The following is an 18,906-nucleotide window of genomic DNA, read 5'->3' on the forward strand; positions in this document are numbered from 1 at the left end:
CTACTGGTAGAACTTGCAGAAAAGCAACAAAAGACCAATAATCGTGTGGATGCTGCCATCACTAACCTAGAACTAATAGATAAGAAAATAGAAGGAGTTCAAAGAAAGTTAATAGATTTGAGGAAGAGTGAAAAAAAAAAAGACCTCAAAAATCAGCTGGCCATCCTAAATGAAAACATAAAGACATGCAAGGATGCCTTCCAGGAATCATCAAGAAAATCAAAAAATGATGTATAAAGGGAACTTGACAGAACAATGGAAATTATACATAGAAAGGTAGTAGAAAATGCAAACCTAACCGAACAAGTTCAAAACTCTCTAGAAGTTCTCAAGAATAGAGTCAGTGAAGTGGAGGATAGAAATTCTGATCTGGAAGGTAAGATGGAAGAAAAAGTTTGAGAGTTCAAAAATTTCAGTAACTTCAAAAGTTTCTGTGAACAGATCATGAGGGAACTGTGGAATACACTTAAACATTCTAATATCAGGATCATTGGAATACCAGAAGGAGAAGAAATTCAGACCAAAGGCATGGAGAACTTATTTAACACAATAATTGAAGAAAACTTCCCCAGTCTCTTAAAAGAAAGTCCCATCAAGATACAAGAAGCAAACAAAACTCCTAAACTACTAGACCAAAGGAGAAACTCCCCAAGACATATTATCATTAAGACTCTAAACATTGACCGAAGAGAAAATCCTAAAAGCAGCTAGGGAAAAACAACATACCACTTTCAAAGGAAACCCCATCAGAATTACTTCAGACTTCTCAATGGAAAGCCTGAAATTTAGAAGGGCCTAGAATGAAACACTGCAAAGTCTAAGAACCTATGGCTTCCAACCCAAACTATTCTACCCAGCAAAATTATCCCTCATAACAGATGGTGAAAGAAACTTTCCATGACAAAACTCAGCTTTACAATTATATGAACACAAAACCAAATCTACAGAATTAACATTGTGAAGATGACAATCCTACCAAAGGCAATGTATAGATTTAATGCAATTCCAATTAAAATCCCTACAGTGTTCTTCACAGAGATAGAAAAATGATCTCAAATTTCATATGGAAAGGCAGAAGGCCTTGCATATCCAAAGATATCCTCAGCAAAAGAAATAACTCTGGAGGCATCACCATACCTGATCTAAAGATATATTACAAAGCCATCGTAATAAAAAAAGCATGATGCTGGCATAAAAACAGGAGCATAGACCAATGGAATAGACTTGAGGACCCAGACTTTGAGTCAAGCAAGTATAGCTACTTGATATTTGACAAAGGCCTGAACAATATAGGCTGGATAAAAGACAGTATCTTCAACAAATGGTGCTGGACAAACTGGATAACCATAGGCAGGAAATTGAAACTTTATCCACATATCTCACCATGCATTACACTCAAATCCAAATGGATCAAAGACCTCAAATAAGACCCGAAACTTGACAACTACTGGGAGAAAATTTAGGAAGTTCTTTCCATGATATAGGAATGTAAAAAGACTTCCTGAACAAAACCCCAGTAGCTCACTATCTTAAACAGTCACTCAACCAATGAAGCTTAAGAGTTTCTTTACAGACAAGCATACAATAAGCAAAGCCAGTAGATTACCCACAGAATGGGTGAAAATATTTGTGGGTTATCCAACTGACAGAGGCCTAATCTCTAGAATCTACAGAGAACTAAAAAATCTAAACAGTAAAAAGTCAAACACCTCACTCACAAATTGGGGCAAAGACCTGAACAGGCAGTTCACAGAGGAAGAAATACAAATGGCAAACACACACTTAAGACAATGTTCATCATCCCTATTCCTCATCAGGGAAATGCAAATTAAAATGACTATGAGATTCCACCTTACCTCAATAAGGATAGCAAACATCAAAAAAAATCAAATGAAAATAAATGCTGGTGAGGATGTGGAGAAGTAGGAACACTCATCCACTGTTGGTGGGAAGGTAAGATGGTACAACCACTTTGGAAAGCAATATGGAGACTCCTGAAAAAGCTGACTATAGAGATACCAACAGACCCAGTTATTCCCTTACTGGGCATCTATCCTAAAACCTTCAAACCACAGGCCAGAGAGATTTGCTCAACCATGTTTGTAGCAACTCAATTTGTAATAGCTAAGAGCTGGAATCAACCCAGATGTCCAACACTAGAAGAATGGATAACTAAGATGTGGCATATCTACACAATGTAATTCTATACAGCAGTAAAAAAAACAAACAAACAAACAAACAAACAAAAAAAACAATGTAATTTGAGCAAAAATGATTGAACCTGGAACAGATCATTCTCAGTGAACTTACCCAATCACAGAAAAAAAAAAAAAAAAGCCACATAGTCTCATTCATCTACAGCCCCTAACCTGAATCAACCCAAAATGCCTTACATACACAGCAAGCATTGCATGGACTAGATAATAGATTGGGTGGGGAGGGAGAAGTGGGCAATGGAGTGGTGAGAAACATAAATCTAGACTTAAATGGAAATGGTATCATAACATTCTACTCACTAAAAGGCAGACCAAATGGCTGAACCTTCACCAGGCCCTTACAGGGAACACCTGAGCCACAAGACACTGGAGAGGGTATGATAAAGACCAACTTTAATCTTCTACAGCTTCCCTCTCTCCCTCTCCCCCCCCCCCCGTCTCTTTCTTTCTCTTTCTCTCTCTTCTCTCTAATTCTTGTATATTAGTTATCTTTTTCTTCCATTTCTTAGTGGGCACTTCTTCCCTTCTTTTATACAAAAGGGGGGGGGTGGCCCATATTCAGCGGTGGGCTTCAATGCCTTTGTTTCTTCATCAGCTACCGACATCATGGGGGAGTATTCAGCCAATTGAATATTAGGTGAGGAAGTAGAAATTTAACTTGCTATATGGCAGTTTCTGTTAACATGGCTGAGGTTTGATTCATAGCTCACAACATCTCCTCCCTTCTTTTATACAAAAAGAGGGGGAGGCCTGCTTTGCAGCAGTGGGTATTAACCAACTGGGGGAGTAGGGACTAGACTCCTCCCATGGGATGTGTTTTTTCCCACAATCTTTGGCCCTTGGTACGTTTTGGGGAGGGGAGGCAGGGCCTATGTGGCCGGAGAGTGAGGCACGGCCTTAGTGATAACAGTTATGGTACCAACCTCCATGTAAGTAAGTTTTTTCTCTCTGGGAATTAGGAAGTGGTCAGAAAGGGACCTTCCCTTGTGGTGCTTTGCCTCGCACCCACATTGGTGCCCATATTGCATTCACTTCATTGTGAGCTGACATGCATATGTCTGGATCCTAATGCAGCTCCCGTAGGAGGGGTAGCTATATGGCCATGACAGGTAGACTGCATGGATAGCAGAGGTGTAGAGGACAGCAGTATAGTAAATGAGTGCATAATGTACACAGTATAGTAAATGAGTACAGAATGTAAGTTCAAGGGAGAGCGACAACTGCAGGTGGTAGGTCTTCAGTGGCAACACCTTGCACTACACTCAAATCCAAATGGATCAAACACCTCAATATAAGACCAGAAACTTGAATACTACTGGAAGAAAATTTAGGAAGTACTTTACATGATATAAGACTGGAAAAAGACTTCCTGAACAAAACCCCAGTGGCTCAAGTTCTTAAACAGTCACTCAACCAATGGGATCATATGAAGCTGAAGAGTTTCTTTACAGACAAGCATATAATAAGCAAAGCCAATAGAATATCCACAGAATAGGAGAACATATTTGCGGGTTATCCAACTGATAGAGGCCTTATCTCTAGAATCTACGAAGAACTCAAAAATCTAAACAATAAGAAGACAAATACCCCACTCACAAAATGGGGCACAGAGTTGAACAGGCAATTCACAGAGGAAGATATACAAATGGCAAACACACACTTAAGAAAATGTTCATCATCCCTAATCATCAGAGAAATGCAAATTAAAACAACTATGAGATTCCACCTTACCCCAATCAGGATAGCCAATATCAAAAAATCAAATGAAAATAAATGCTGGCGAGGATGTGGAGAAGCAGGGACACTCATTCACTGTTGGTGGGAATGCAGGATGGTACAACCACTTTGGAAAGCAATATGGAGACTCCTGAAAAAGCTGACTATAGCAATGGACAGGTAGGGGATGGCACCTGAGCTGGCAGTAGTGACTCAGTGTGGACTTGTGTGGCCCTTGCTGTGGGACTGGGCCTGCTGCACATGCAATTGTAGTGCAGAGGCAGCTGATGTGGGCACTGGATCAGGTCACAGCAGAGGCTGGCCGGTGGGCAAGCAATTGGAGCACAGCAGCGGGGTGTCTGGCAGCTGCCTAATCACGACAGAGGTGGGCCCCGTGGGTGTGTGAACCGAGCACAGTGGGACTGGCCAACGCACATGATCAGAGCACAAAGGCGGAGGTCTCCGCATCAGCACAGGGGGCTGGTGGGCGTGCGATGGGCTGGCGGGCACGCGACCGGAGCCCAGCCATGTGGCGCGGGGCGCGGGGTGCGGGGCGCAGCGGCTGTATGTGTAGGGGTAGACTACCCACCCAAGGGGGGATACGTGCTTTCCTGTTTTTCCCCACTCTGTGCCCTCCCACTGGCAAGAAGACCCTGATAACCCTTAATTTCTTGCCTTTCTTTCCCTGGTATCTGCAGCGCAGCTAGGTGGTCACCATCTTGGCTGGAAGTCTCTGCAATCTCCATTTTAAGGGCATTCCAGAAACATTCCACTGCGGGGGCCTCTGGCCTCCGACCACCTGTTTAGATAAACCTATCATTTTAAAAGTCTTAAAGTACCATTGTTTGCTTAGCCCATCACAATGGAGATTACCTTATCCTCAGTGTTTTTTGACCCAGTAGGTTTCTTTGTTTCAGATTTTCCTTCTCCCTACTTATCCATCTCTGGCCACCAGCCAGACAAAATTCAGGGAGTACTAGGAGAAAGTCTGAGAGAGCCAAGGACATGTCCTATAGTGTATAGCTTGGGCCTCTGTGTGAACATTTACAATAGACTTCATTAAACACTTGAAGAAAAAAGGCAATAGGCATAAGAGAAGCAGAAGGCAAACTCCTACAGATGTAAAGCTGCCTATCCAGGAACTTAGAGAGTTCCAACCATGCAACACAGACTTAATTGTAGTAAATAAATCATTAGCAGCCTTAGTAGCATCAAAATCAAGATGACTGTTCTGTATAGTTAGAATTTTTTAATGTAAGTTAACCAAATCTAACAAAATGTTATCATGGTGCCAAAATTGAGACAGTTACTTTACATACAATAGAGTAGAATTTGGTCTTTTTTGAGCCAAAACAGCCCTTGATAAATTTTTGAAAGAAAAGAACATTACTTGACAACCAATGATTTTGACTTAAACTTGATAGCTATTGACTTTTATGTACCACAGAAATTTTTATAAACATAAAACAATTTTATGTTTTATCCATGACTTAAATTTGATAAAACTTAAGCAACCTATTCCAACATATTTTAACCTGAAAATTAGTTTTTTTCTTTTTGTTTGTTTCTTAAAGTTGGTAAAAAGTTTAAAAACTGTTAACTTTTGGCATGGTGTTTAGGTTTGGCCTGAAAATTTCTTTCTTTTTTTTCTTTTTTTACATCCGCACACTTTTATTTATATACTTTAACATTGTGATTGTGATCTAAGTACCACTCAAAAGGCATTTTTAACAAGTAATCATTGAGAAATTCCTTCCCAGCTCCTTCAATCAATTCATCTTACCCCATCATTAATTATCTTTTCTTTATTTTTTTTATTCCCCTGAGGGGGTGCACCATTCCTGGAAGTACTGCAATACCAGGTCGATGCATGGAGTGGATGAAGCAAGCTCCTATTCCAAATACAAGCTCCAAAAATCCATTTTATATATTGTCCTCAGATAGAGGACGTACCAGATATTAAACTGATAAGAAAAGATACTACACTTGATCTTAGCCAAAAGGCCGAGAAGCGATTATCTTTCTTATAGGGCTATTAAAAAAATTATACCAAATTGATTAATCCTATTACTAAAAAGAAAGTAGTCTTAATACAAATTGATATCATTAATACCAATAACACACTTGGAGATGATTTTATTAGGAGTAACTAAGGCAAATTGTGTTGTAATCTTGAGGCAGGCTGGCTCAGAAGTCAGATCAGTTGCCTCCTCCTTTTAAGTAACAGGACATTACAATCTTTTTTAAAATATCTGACAAATTATAAGTTACCTCTTTAGAGGAAGTTTTGTTGTTTTTAATAATCCTCTATGTAAGGTGAAGTTGACCTAGAACAAATATCTGGCAAATTCACTCCTGCAAAAGACATTTAACTTTTCTTTTTTAGTTCCTATGCTTAGGTCTTTGATTTCCTTGAAATGGTTCTCTAAATGAGAAAGGGTGTCACCTGCATCCGTCTCATCTCTTTAGTCACAAACAGTCATAAACATGACACGACTAGCAAGCACAATGAGCACACATAAACACATACACACACACATAAAAAGAACAAATCCTCCTGATAAAATAAAAAATTTGCTTAAAGAACTTGAAGTAGTCTCAATTCCTTGTGTTTTTAAAATATCTCTTACTATGGCAATTAGCTCCTTTTTACTGTTTGTTAATTTTTTTTTTCTTAACCCATGTTCCTTGTGTCTTCAGAGAAGTTTTAAGCCCTTCAACAATTTATGCTTACTTAGGGTCTGTCCCATGATAGAAAAGGAAAGAGGAGAAATGGCAAGACCAAAGGGCAACATTCCCAGTCAGAGAAATGGCACGGAGGATTCCCTGATGGGCTTGACGTGAGCCTGACTGCAATTCTAGGAACTGGCAGCCGCTCTAAGAGCATTTACTGGCTGCTGCATACCCAGTTTTGTTGATAGGAAGAGAGGCTAGATAGGAGGTCTTTGCCAATGCCCGAATGGGCTGTTGGGGTTCACACAGGGAGCTAGGGAACTTCAGCCAATGCCAGAGGGTGGCCCTGGCCAAGAGGCTTCAGTTGCCCTGTCACTATGTTGCAAGTCCATGCGATGGCGCCAACTGAAAGTAAAAGGAGAAAAAGAAGTGCAAAAAGACCACCTACAGCTCTTTTATCTCGCAAATCTGACTAAATAGTCTTAAATGATTTGCCTAGAAGTCTGTGTTGCTTGTCTTACCTTAGCGGGTCTGTATCACAGGTGGGTTTCTTCTGTGGTGACCATGGAGCAGATCTGTTTTACAGGTGTATTGCCTGTAGTGATCTTATGTGGATCTTCACTCACCCTGGTGGGGTGGCAATCCAATGGAGAGGATGGCCGTCCACTCGAGCGATGCCCAGGTCACACTTCATACCTCGGGCCCCACATTGGGCACCACTTGCCCCGGCCAGCGGGGAGTTGAACAAGGACTTGAGGAGAAGCTAACCTGGGTGAAAAAAGGCAAACAGACACAAGAAAGACACCATGCTAGATGTTTGTCAAGGCCTCAGAGTCTTTATTGTTTACCCAGTGGTTATATAGGGGAAGAAAGGGGGGGGGGATAAGATGGCTGACATGATTTAGGGCTGTAGAATTGTCAGGAAACCTAGAGGGGATGTAATTAGGTGTTCATCTAATCTTGCCTCAATGGCTTAACATCCTGACTACACCAGACTTCACATCCTGACCATAAACTGGCCTTTTGCAAAAGATAGGATTCTGTAAGCAGTCTGCTGACTGACATTCCAGAAGTACCTAACAGAAAGCTGGATGGCCCAACTTTCTGAGTAATGAGTCAGCTTCTGATCAGGCCCAGGCAAAATGGAGAGGCTTTTGCTCTATGGCTCCCGACAGACACTGACCTGTAACTCCCAGTACCAGCATGTGGCTATCATCTACAATGAGCTTTTGATCAGAGAGACCTAAAAGGTTTCCTAAAAGAAAGACAGATTTCTGTATGAGTACTTGATGACCCACCAAAGGTTAGTGGTAAGCCCCTACTGCTGAAGACTCTGTATGTGGTTAACATGTAAAATGGAATGGCATGGCTGGAAGCTGGAAGAGAGTCAATCCTCAGACAGTCAGCATGTCTAGTGCCAGAAGGTGCTACATGGGGGACTGGGGGAAAATAACCAATATATTTTCAAGCATCTAACCTACTTTAGCAGCAAATAACCTGTGATACCCATAAAGTACAATAGTGGCACACAGCCATGGTGGGGAACCAACTGCTTTTTATTTGGCTAACTGATTCCCTCAGTGTTATGAGACCCATAGCTGGAGCTGGGAAACAAGTCAGAACCATATCCAAACATAAGTCCACTCTCCATTACCAAGCTACCACCAGTTGTGGGCTACAAGAGTGCCTACACCTATTAAATTCTCTATAAAAAAAGTAAGGGTAATCTCATTTGTCCTGGTGCTAACTTACTCTTCATTGGAGAATCTGCTTCTCTTTTTCAGATAGATGTAGATCCTAATGAGAGAGCCACCCCATCATACCTCAAAAGGGCCCTGGCTGAAAGTAAGAAAAATTGGCAAAACAAGCAAAGGTGCTGTTTCCTGGTGAAATGGATACCAGCACAAGGGGGAAGAAGATCAACACAGAGAAAAATCAACTCCTACCAAATTAGATATCCAGAGACACAGAGGCCCCCAACACCTCATCACTGAAGCATACCAAAAATGAACCCAACATGGCTCAGGGAAATTTTGTGGAAGGGGGTGCAGAAAGTATGTCAGAGCCATATGTTGGGTCATGATATGCAGATGCATTTAACCTACCTATAAATGAAGGGTAATTATATAATGCATGACCCATATACCTCAATAAGCAAGGGACAAGGGGAGGGGGTAAGTCATGGATGAGCCTAGTAATGGTACCAAACTGACTGTATTTGCTTAATGTAAAACTAATTATTAAAAAAAGATTAAAATAATAAATTTCAAAATAGAAAAAAAAAGTTTTTTATAAGGGAATAGTTCTCTCAGTCTCTTAAATTTTAAATACCCAGGTCACATCAACTCACTCCCAACATGGGTGTTACAGATAAGAGTTGGTGTTCTGACCACATACAGGACTCCTGCATGCCATGCAATAGACAACAGATCAAAAAGAACAAAGAAATAATCTTGAAGTGTAACACTGAGAATTGTTGAATTTTAAAGTTGTGAATAACAATTTATCATAACATAATTTCATGTTCAATAGTACATTGTTGTAAACATTTTTTTCTTAGATTGTTGTACACAGTGCTATGAAGAACAGCTTTAATGATGAACACTGATATCCTTGAGTAGCTCCATTTTCTTCCCTAACACCCTCTTCTCCATGTCCTCCACCCAGCATGTCTACTTTCCTTCCTCAGCACCTGCTTCATGGCTTCCTCTGCCACACAGCCTCCTCCACCTTGTAAATATACATCTGATAACTTTTTATTGCTTGTTAATGCCATGGAGAATTTTTGAATAATATCAGTGTATTTACTAATTTTAACTGACCAATAAAACTTCATGATATACCAAAAAAAAAAAAAAAAGAAAGAAAAAAAAAGAAAAGACAAAGTGAGGTTTGATGAACTAATGTTACTATCTCTTGGCAAGGTCTCAGAGCTTTTCTATAAGAAATATGGGTATTTGTCTGTGGTTCTCAGCATAGGAACTTCAGCAGAAACTGACAAAAAAGAAGTCTGTTTAAGTCTTTTATCCAAATGGAAGAAAAATAACATTTCATTCTCATATGAACTCTGTTATGATAGGAAAGCTATTGACCATGTGAATGGGAACACACATGTGTGAGATTATCACACATGGATACGTATAGGTATGGATAGGGTCAGCTTCAGAACATTGTCAGATGTTCTGGGCAGGTCTAGGACAGGACGGGAATCTGCATGCTAAATAGAATCTTCTCATCTCTTTCATTCTGAAGTAGCTAGTCCTTGGCTACTCCAAAAATAGTCCAGTATACAATTCTGGCTCTCTCCAGCTTATAGGGAGGTGGGGGTCCAGGTTAGTGCATTGCCATACCGAGGATGAAAGGGCAGACTGGGTCAAAAGATGGCCTGCTTTGAACCTCATCCACAGGCGGTTCTCAGGGCTAGGCTTCAAGGGTCTCTACTGCGCTTCAGGTGTCTAAGATGACTGAGAGCTCTGGCACAAATGTGTGCCAAGTTCTGCTGAGATCAATGCTTTTCTTGGATGCAATCTGTCTTCCCAGAAGATGTAAGGGACAGATGGGAAGGACACTTGTGAACCTGCAATGACTGAGATTCCAGCCTCAGCTCTTCCCCATGTACGATTCTTTTAATGGCTGTCTGTCAGGAGGCCTTGTTGCCCCTTGGTCCTTACCAACTCTCATAAGATTCCTAAAACTTTATGATTTGGATTGTAGCCATTAAAACCTTTACATGCCTGTCTCCTTAAGTCAAATAGCCTTTCATTGTTGTTTATTTTTAGGTAAGGATCAATAGTCAAGTATGACTATAAAAGGATCATTTTCCTTTATCTTAAAATATATTATTACATGTTCTCTCTATATATAGATATACAAATATTGCATAATTTATATTATAAGTAATTATATATGTATAAGTATTCTATTAAGGCATATTATTAAGTATTGTATTAAAATGCATCTATTTACTTATGTATATATGAGCATACCAAGGCCTCTTGTTGCAAACAAGCACCATAAGCTTGTGCCACTCTTTACATCCAGCTTTATATGGATGGCTTGGAGTTGAACCCAGACCAGCAGGCTTTTCAAGGAATCCTTTTTAACTGCTGGGTCATCTTACAGCCCCCAAGACATATTATTTATATCATTCTCTTGTATAACTAGATCTTATGTTCTTTTTCATTTTTTATACCCAAAGCTCTTCCCCAGTGTGACATGAATTTATAACAAATGAAAATATATTTAGCTCCTATATTTTCTCTCCATTGTGAAAGGATTTCTACTTGTTTCCCATGTGCTATGAGAGGTGATCTGCTTAGAGCTACATATAATCACTTTGGGATTCCTAGCATGCTGTATTGCCTGGACCTTATTTGGAATCAAAGCAGAGGGCTGTGCCCTTAATTCTTTATGGCAGGTCACTAGAGAGAATAGGAAACTAGAAGAGTTTTCTGAGAAAACAAGAATACTGATTTGTATGTCTCAGTTATAGCACAATATTATTGGAAAGAGACTAATTGCCCACAAAACTCAGTGTTGAGGCTACTGATTCCCTTAAAAAAGACAAAGGGTAAAATAAATAAAGTGGAAAACAGTTAATATGAAAAAGATGAAAGGACGAGTAAATCTTAGATGAAGTATACCATGGAAAAATCAGAATATTGTTAATAATGAAGTCTCTCCAGTACTCTTACAACAAACATAAAACTAACAACCAAGAACAAATGTGCAAAGGTCTGAAATAGGCATTTCTCCAGAAAAGATGTACAGGGGGCTATAAGCACATGAGAATTGGGTATCACAGGAAACTGCAGATCACATCCACAAGGCACTTTACACCCTTGGGCTTTCTACTATCATGAAAATAAGAAAATAAGAAATGTTGGTAAAGATATGGAAACTGTGCTTTGCCAATGGAATATGGTATCTTATATCTCAAAAAATTAAAGATAGAATTAATATGTGCACCAGAAATGCTACTTCCAGATAAAAACTTTTAAAAGAATTGGAAGCAAGGTGTGGAAGTTTAAATGGATGTCCCCCAATAGACCCAGATATTTTATTAAAATAGATTTCCAGCCCCATGTCTGGAAGAGGTGTCACTGGGGGCTGATCCTGGGGTCCATACCTAGGGGATGGATCTGAGTTCTAGGCTAAAGGTATGTAGAACAATCCAAGATCGTCCCGAGTCCCTGCTGTTTACTTTCCATTTGTGCTTGGTGATGCTGTGGTGCTGGCTGCTGCTGGTGGTTTCTCTCTGCTTGGATCTGTGAAAGGGGGCCAGCCTCTTCTGCCATTATGGAACTTCCCCTGGATCTGAAAGCCTGAAATAAATCCTGTTCCTCCCACTAACTGTCTGTATGCAAGTTTATCCCAGCAATGTGGAGATGTGTATAACCCAGGGATTCAAGCAGATACTTGTACACTGACTACGATGGTTTGAGTGTGATATGTCCCCATAGGCTCATGTGTTTGAATACTTGGTCTCTTGGTTGGTGACAGTGTGGGATGGTTATGGAACTTTTAGGAGGTGGAGCCTTGCTGCAGGAATTGAGTCACTGAGCATGGATGTTGAGGTTTTATAGTTTAGTCCACTTGCTGTTCTCTCTTTCTGTTCCTGACTTTGGTGAGATATACTGTTGCAGTCCGGTTTGCCTTGCTGGTAGAAATCACCCAACCAAAGGCAGTTTTTGGGAAAAAGAGATTCATTTTGGCTTACAGGCTCGAGGGAAAGCTCCACAATGGCAGGGGAAAACGATGGCATGAGCAGAGGATGGACATCACCCCCTGGCCAACAGAAGGTGGACCACAGCAACAGGAGGGTGTGCCAAACATTGGCATGGGGAAACTGGCTATAAAGCCCATAAGCCCATCCCCAGCAATACACTCCCTCCAGGAGGCATTAATTCCCAAATATTCATCAGCTGGGGAGCTAGCATTCAGAACACCTAAATTTATGGGGGACACCTGAATCAAACCACCACATTCTGCCCCTGGCCCCCATAAACTGATATCCATACATGATGTAAAATACAATGCATTCAGTCTGACTTTAAAAGTCCCCATAGTTTTTATCAATCCCAAAGATGTTCATACATGCTCATAGTCCAAGATCTTTTAACTGAGCCGTGATACCAAAAAATAAGCTCAAAAAACCCATAATGGCACAGAATAAATATTCACACTGCAAAAGATGGCATTGAGCATAGCAAAGAAACATTTAGCCAATACAAAATTTAAAACCAGGGAAAACATTAAACTGAAATTCTAAGTCCAATAACTCTAGTAAGTGACAAGTCTCCAAGTCCGATAATTCTAACCAGCAACAAGACTCTGGCATTCCAATTCTGCCCCTCCAGCTAGGCTACTCACAGACCTGGGAAACTTCATCGGGGCCGGCAGCTCTCCTTGGCAGCCATCTCATGGTCCCAGCATCTCCACTGGGTCTCCACTGCAAGCCATGGTTCATCCTCATGGCCCCATGGGGTCTCTATGCAGGCAACCAGAAAACCCGCTTCACACTGCCCATGGCCATGTCCAAAACACAAGACCATGTTGCAAACTCAATGACTCTCTTTCCAGGATTTCTTACACTCCACGATACCAGGTAGGGTGCCAATTTGTTAATCCAGGGGGGAATAAAGCAGACTTTGAAGAACAGAACACTCCTTGAGCACCCAGGCCCCTTCAAAAGAGTCTACATTCTTCTTATTGCCCCAGCACAGGTCAGCTAGCCCTGTCTCAAAGGTTGTAATCTCTCAGTTGCAGCTGAATGGGCAAGAGTTTACCCAAAGATTTTTCTTTCTGTGCCATATCCCTCTGCTCACACCAGTTCATTTCTACACAAAGCAACCCTGCACAACTTCTCAGGACATGGGCATAAGAGCAAGCTTCTCACACAAACTGGTAGCCCAGTCCAGGCAAAGCTCTTTCTCACCCTCATAAGCCAAACCTCACAGTCCATAGTTTTTACTGCATTCAGGTCTTGTAGCTCAGACCAGAACAGTCCATCAAGCTGTACTTACAGCACTGTAAGGTATCTTTTAGGTCAAGGTTTCAAATCCTCCCACAGTCCTCTTGAAAATCAGCTCCAAAAGGCCAAAGGCACATAGTCAGGTGTCTAGCAGCAACCCCACTCCTCAGTACCACTTTACTGTTGCAGTCTGGTTCACCTTGCTGGTAGAAATCACCCAACCAAGAGCAATTTCTGGGAAAAAGAGATTTATTTTGGCTTACAGGCTTGAGGGGAAGCTCCACAATGACAGGGGAAAACGATGGCATTAGCAGAGGATGGGCATCACCCCACAGCAACAGGAGGGTGTGCCAAACATTGGCATGGGGAAACTGGCTATAAAGCCCATAAGCCCACCCCCAACAATACACTCCCTCCAGGAGGCATTAATTCCCAAATATCTATCAGCTGGGGAGCTAGCATTCAGAACACCTAAGTTTATGGGGGACACCTGAATCAAACCACCACATATGCCATGAGCTTCCCACTTTGATCTGCTATGACTTCCTCCCACTATGTATGAATCTTACCCTTGAAACTTTAAGTCAAATTAAACCCCTTTCCTTCCATAAGCTGCTTCTGGCTATGTGCTTTGGCACAGAAATGAGAAAGTAACAGATACACTAATATTCACTATAGTATTATTTAAATAACTTTTTTTTCCCCAAAAGTAGGGTTTCACTCCAGCCCAGGCTGGTGCAGAATTCACTGCATTGTCTCAGGGTGGCCTCAAACTCACAGCAATCCTCTTACTTCTGCCTCCCAAGTGCTGGGATTAAAGGTAGGAGCCACCATGTCTGGCCCCACTGCACTATTATCCAGAGTTACCCTAAATTAGAAAAACAAAAACAAGTATCCCTTAAGGAAAGACAAATATGATAAAACAGTGTTTTCCAGTATTAAAGGAAGAAAAATTGGCTCCTGTTATTATGGATAAAGTGTGAAGATATTATGCTAAGTGAAACAAGCCAATCACAAATATTATATAACTCTTCTTTGTATTGTATAATTCTTTTTATCAGGATTTTCCAAAGAATAGAACCAACAAGTTACATATTTGTATAGGAAGTGACCTATTTTAAGGAAATAGCTTAAAGGACTATGAAAGGTGTGGTGGTTTGATTCAGGTGTCCCTCTTAAACTAAGGTGTTTTGAATGTTTGGTTCCCATCTGATGGAGATTTGGGAAGTAATGCCTCCTGGAGGTATTTTATTGTTGGGGACAGGTTTATGGGTGTTATAACCTGTTTCTGCTGGCCAGTGTTTGGCACACTCTACTGTTGTTGTTGCCCACCTGGTGTTGGTGAGGAGGTGATGTCCACCCTGTGCTCATGCCATTGTTTTCCCCTGCCATCATGTAAATTCCCCTGGGGTCTGTAAGCCAAAGTAATCAACCCCTGCCCCCCCGCACAAGCTGCTCTTGATCACATGATTTCTTTCAACAATGTGAACCTGACTGTAATAGAAGGCTTGGCAAGACAGGGATTTGATCTGGTGTGGGAGGCCAGCAGTCTGGAGACCTTGAAGAGTTGCAGCTTAAGTCCAAAGCCCTTCTGGAAATTCAGGAAGTGCAGATGCTGCAAATGAAGTTCAAGTGTAGTTTGCTGGAGTCTTCCCTCCTGCTCAGGAGAGGTTAACCTTTGTTCTCTTCAGGCTTTCTGTGGTTTGGATGAAGCCCACCCACATCATGGAGGGCAAACTGCTTTACTCTGAGTCCATTTATTTGAATGTAAAACATTCCATTCAAAAAGACTCTGGCAGAAGCATCCAGAATAACACTTGATTAAATATTTGGGCACTGGTATAAACAATTTAAAACATAATATTAACCTTCACGTATCAACCCTATTGAGTTAAGTCAGTTTCTGTCCAAATGCCTGAGATAATCAACCTAAAAGAAGGAAAGCTTTATTCTGGCTCACAGTTTCAGCATTCTCATCCCAGCATTGGTTGGTCTTGTTGCTTGGGTCTGAGGTACATAGCACCTTATGATGGTAGCATGTAGCCTGATGACTCATGACAGTCAGGAAAGAAAAAGAGAGGAAGTATGAAGACATTCCTAATGATCTAACTTCTTTTCTCTAGGTCCCACCTGTACGACTCAAAAGCAGTACAGGTTGGTGCCCAAGTCTTCAACACATGGTCTTTGGGGAACAGGTATCCGAATCATAACACACACTTCCATAAGTTCTTAGAGTAGTCAAATTCACAGAGATAGAAAGTAGAACGATGGTTGCCAGGAACTGAGGGGTGGTAACGTGAGGAATCAGTATACACTGGGGAAGATGGAGATGCTCTGGATATGGGTGGTGGTGATGGTGGCAGAACAGTGTAAGTGCACCTCATGGCACAGAAGAGTACATTTCAAACTGGCCCAACTAGCAATTTTTAGGTCATGTATATTTTACCACAATTTATAAAAAGGAAGAAAGTTTCACTTTTTGAATACCAATTTTATACCAAGGACTATTCTCTACATTTTTACTTATCTATACAACTAACAACTGGAATGATGCTATTCTGCTTTATTGTCATACTCCAGAAGAGAGCCAATGGCAGTACATTATGAATAGTGGAAAAAAGTCACTCAAAGTCATTCTCCCTCCCATGGAAGCTCATTGCTTTACAGGCCTTGCACTTTCCAAGAGCACCTGAAACAGAACATGTGCTGGATAGAACAGGATCAGTGGTAAGTACAGTGCTGTCTGGTCTCAGTGAAGCTGGAGGCGAGGCCTACATTCACATTACCATGACTGTGCTTCCCCAAGTGTAAGTCCATACCCTGTTTCAGGACCTGCCTGCAATGAGCATATTTTTAATATTATGGCTCTATTACCCTCTTCCCAGAAATTAGAATTTCATATTCTTGAAGAATTCATTTTTATAAACTTTTTACTGATCACTTTAATAAGTATAAACAATAAACCATGGAAATTCCCTCCAACAACTCTCATTTTCCCCCTCCCAAATCCATCCTCCATTGATTCCCTTCTTTCAAATTATTCTTTCTTCTCTTTTGATGTCATCCAATTTTCTCTCCTGTTATGAAGGTCTTGTGTAGGTCGTGTCAGAGACTATGAGGTCATGAATATCAAGACCATGTTGTATCTGCAAGAGTACATTGTAAGCAGTGGTGCAAACCTTCCTTTGGCTCTTCCATTTCTTGAGGGGATTTTTAAACACACTGACATTTCAGACTTCCTACACTAGGAGGCATCCCAGACCAGATGAGATCACAAAAAGCAACAATTAAAAAAAGCTGAAAGTTTAGTGAGTCCAAACAAATAGATGTTATGTCTTCTCTGACTTCTAGTAATAGAAGTATATTCCAGTGGCAAAATGATTTAAAGAGGGGCTAAAATTTTTAGTAAATAAATTTAATCCCATTCTTTATTTAGTTTAGCTGAGTTTTTAGATTTGATTTAATTTAATTTTTTATGATATGATGATTTGGAACAAGGTATATTTGTCCTTTTGTGTTCATAATGTAGTTTTGAAAATAGGAACATATACCCTAGCCAAAACTTTCACAAGAATTAGTTACCTGGGAATCACAAAGGGAGGAGTGATGAAACCATTTCATGTGAGCGGGAGTCAGAATATAGTTCATTGACACAATGATGCTGAACAGTAAATACGATTTTGCCATTCCAAAGAGATGGGACTAGCCTGGTGTGGTGGTGCACACCTTTAATCTCAGTACTCAGGAGGCAGAGGTAGGAAGATTGTGAGTTTGAGGCTAGCCTGAGACTACATAGTGAATTCCAAGTCAGCCTAGGCTAAAGCAAGACACTACTGAAAAAACAAAACAAAACAAAACAAAACAAAACAAAACAAAAAGACCGAATTGCATGAGCCAAAGCACAGGTTGTTTAAACCCATGAAGTGCATGAAGTGCTTTTATACACTTCTAATTTTAAATCTTCATGAGTTATGTTCATAAAGAATTTATTTTATAGGTTAAAACAAGGTTCAATCAGATAATTTAATTAATAGTTGGGTAAGTAGGAATTGGTAGCCAAGTTTTATGATGGCAAATGCCATGAGGAAAAGGGAGATATATGGTTTGTAAATATTCCTAGTTGAGAAATTTGTAGAAAAATATCTGATGTTGGAAAATGAGCAATATATACATGTGTGTGTGTGTGTATATATATATATACATATATATATTCATATACATATATATATATATGTATATGAATGACAATACCTGAATGAGTCGATCCTTGGGAGCCTACTTGAGGTCATCTTTTTGAAAATCTGGCACACTGAAATGGGGAGTAAAGATGTGAGGAGTCGGCTGGAGAAATGGCTTAGCGGTTAAGGCATTTGCCCGCAAAGCCAAAGGATCCTGGTTTGATTCTCCAGGACCCACATAAGCCAGATGCACAAGGGGGCGCAAGCATCTGGAATTCATTTGCAGTGGCTGGATGCCCTAGCATGCTCACACATTCTCTCTCTTTCTTCCTCTCTCCCTCTTTCTCTCTCTCATATAAATAAATAAAATATATTTTAAAAAAAAGATTTGAGGAGCTATCATGGTCTCATGGTTGTGACAAACTTAGCACGAGCCCCATAATGTTTTCTGATCTGCATGGCTCAGGGCATCAGGTTCCCAGTGTGAAACTGGATATTGGTGAAAGTTCTTTTGAGAATGAACTTCTAATTTCACAAAACTTTGGGAAAGTAGGAGTTGCTTTTTAGAAATTCTCTTCAAAATAATATTTTATTCACCTGTAAAGAAGACAGAAATGTATCATTTCTAGAAAGGATGGTGCTGGAGACAATCATATAACTGAAATAAGCTAGACTCTAATAGGAGAAAAAATACCATATTTTCTCTCATATGTGAAATGTAGATTTATATATATATATCCATATTTCTCTCTCTCTCCATATATATATATATATATATATATATATATATATATATATATGTGTGTGTGTGTGTGTGTGTGTGTGTGTGTGTGTGTGTGTGTGTGCAGGACATGAAAGAAGAACGGGAACTATGAGATGGGAAGAAGTGGTGTACAGGGAGGAGGATGGAATTTATCAGGCATGAAAAGAGGAAGATCTAGTGTTGATGGAGGGAGGGGATAAAAGAGGGCAGTGGGTTGAATAAGAATGAAATATAATGCAAATAGTACAGTGAAACCATTACTTTGTATGCTAATAAAATTAATAAATAAATGAGAATAATAAAAAGCAAAAAAAAAAACCCTTCTTTTTATTTGAATTCTGTATATGTCTTTACCATCCAAATTGTCAGTCTTTGAAAGGGCACATT

The 18,906-nt window shown here is 40.3% G+C and overlaps 1 non-coding gene across 1 annotated transcript; it reads right to left on the reverse strand.

The window, feature by feature from the left end:
- Positions 1–5,757: 5,757 nt before the first annotated feature.
- LOC123461017 lies at positions 5,758–5,948 on the reverse strand. The gene has a single exon (XR_006637348.1). It is a non-coding gene; the product is annotated as a U2 spliceosomal RNA (small nuclear RNA).
- Between the last annotated feature and the right edge of the window lie 12,958 nt (positions 5,949–18,906).

This window comes from Jaculus jaculus, chromosome 5, assembly GCF_020740685.1.
Source record: "Jaculus jaculus isolate mJacJac1 chromosome 5, mJacJac1.mat.Y.cur, whole genome shotgun sequence".
Taxonomy (NCBI): Eukaryota; Metazoa; Chordata; class Mammalia; order Rodentia; family Dipodidae; genus Jaculus; species Jaculus jaculus.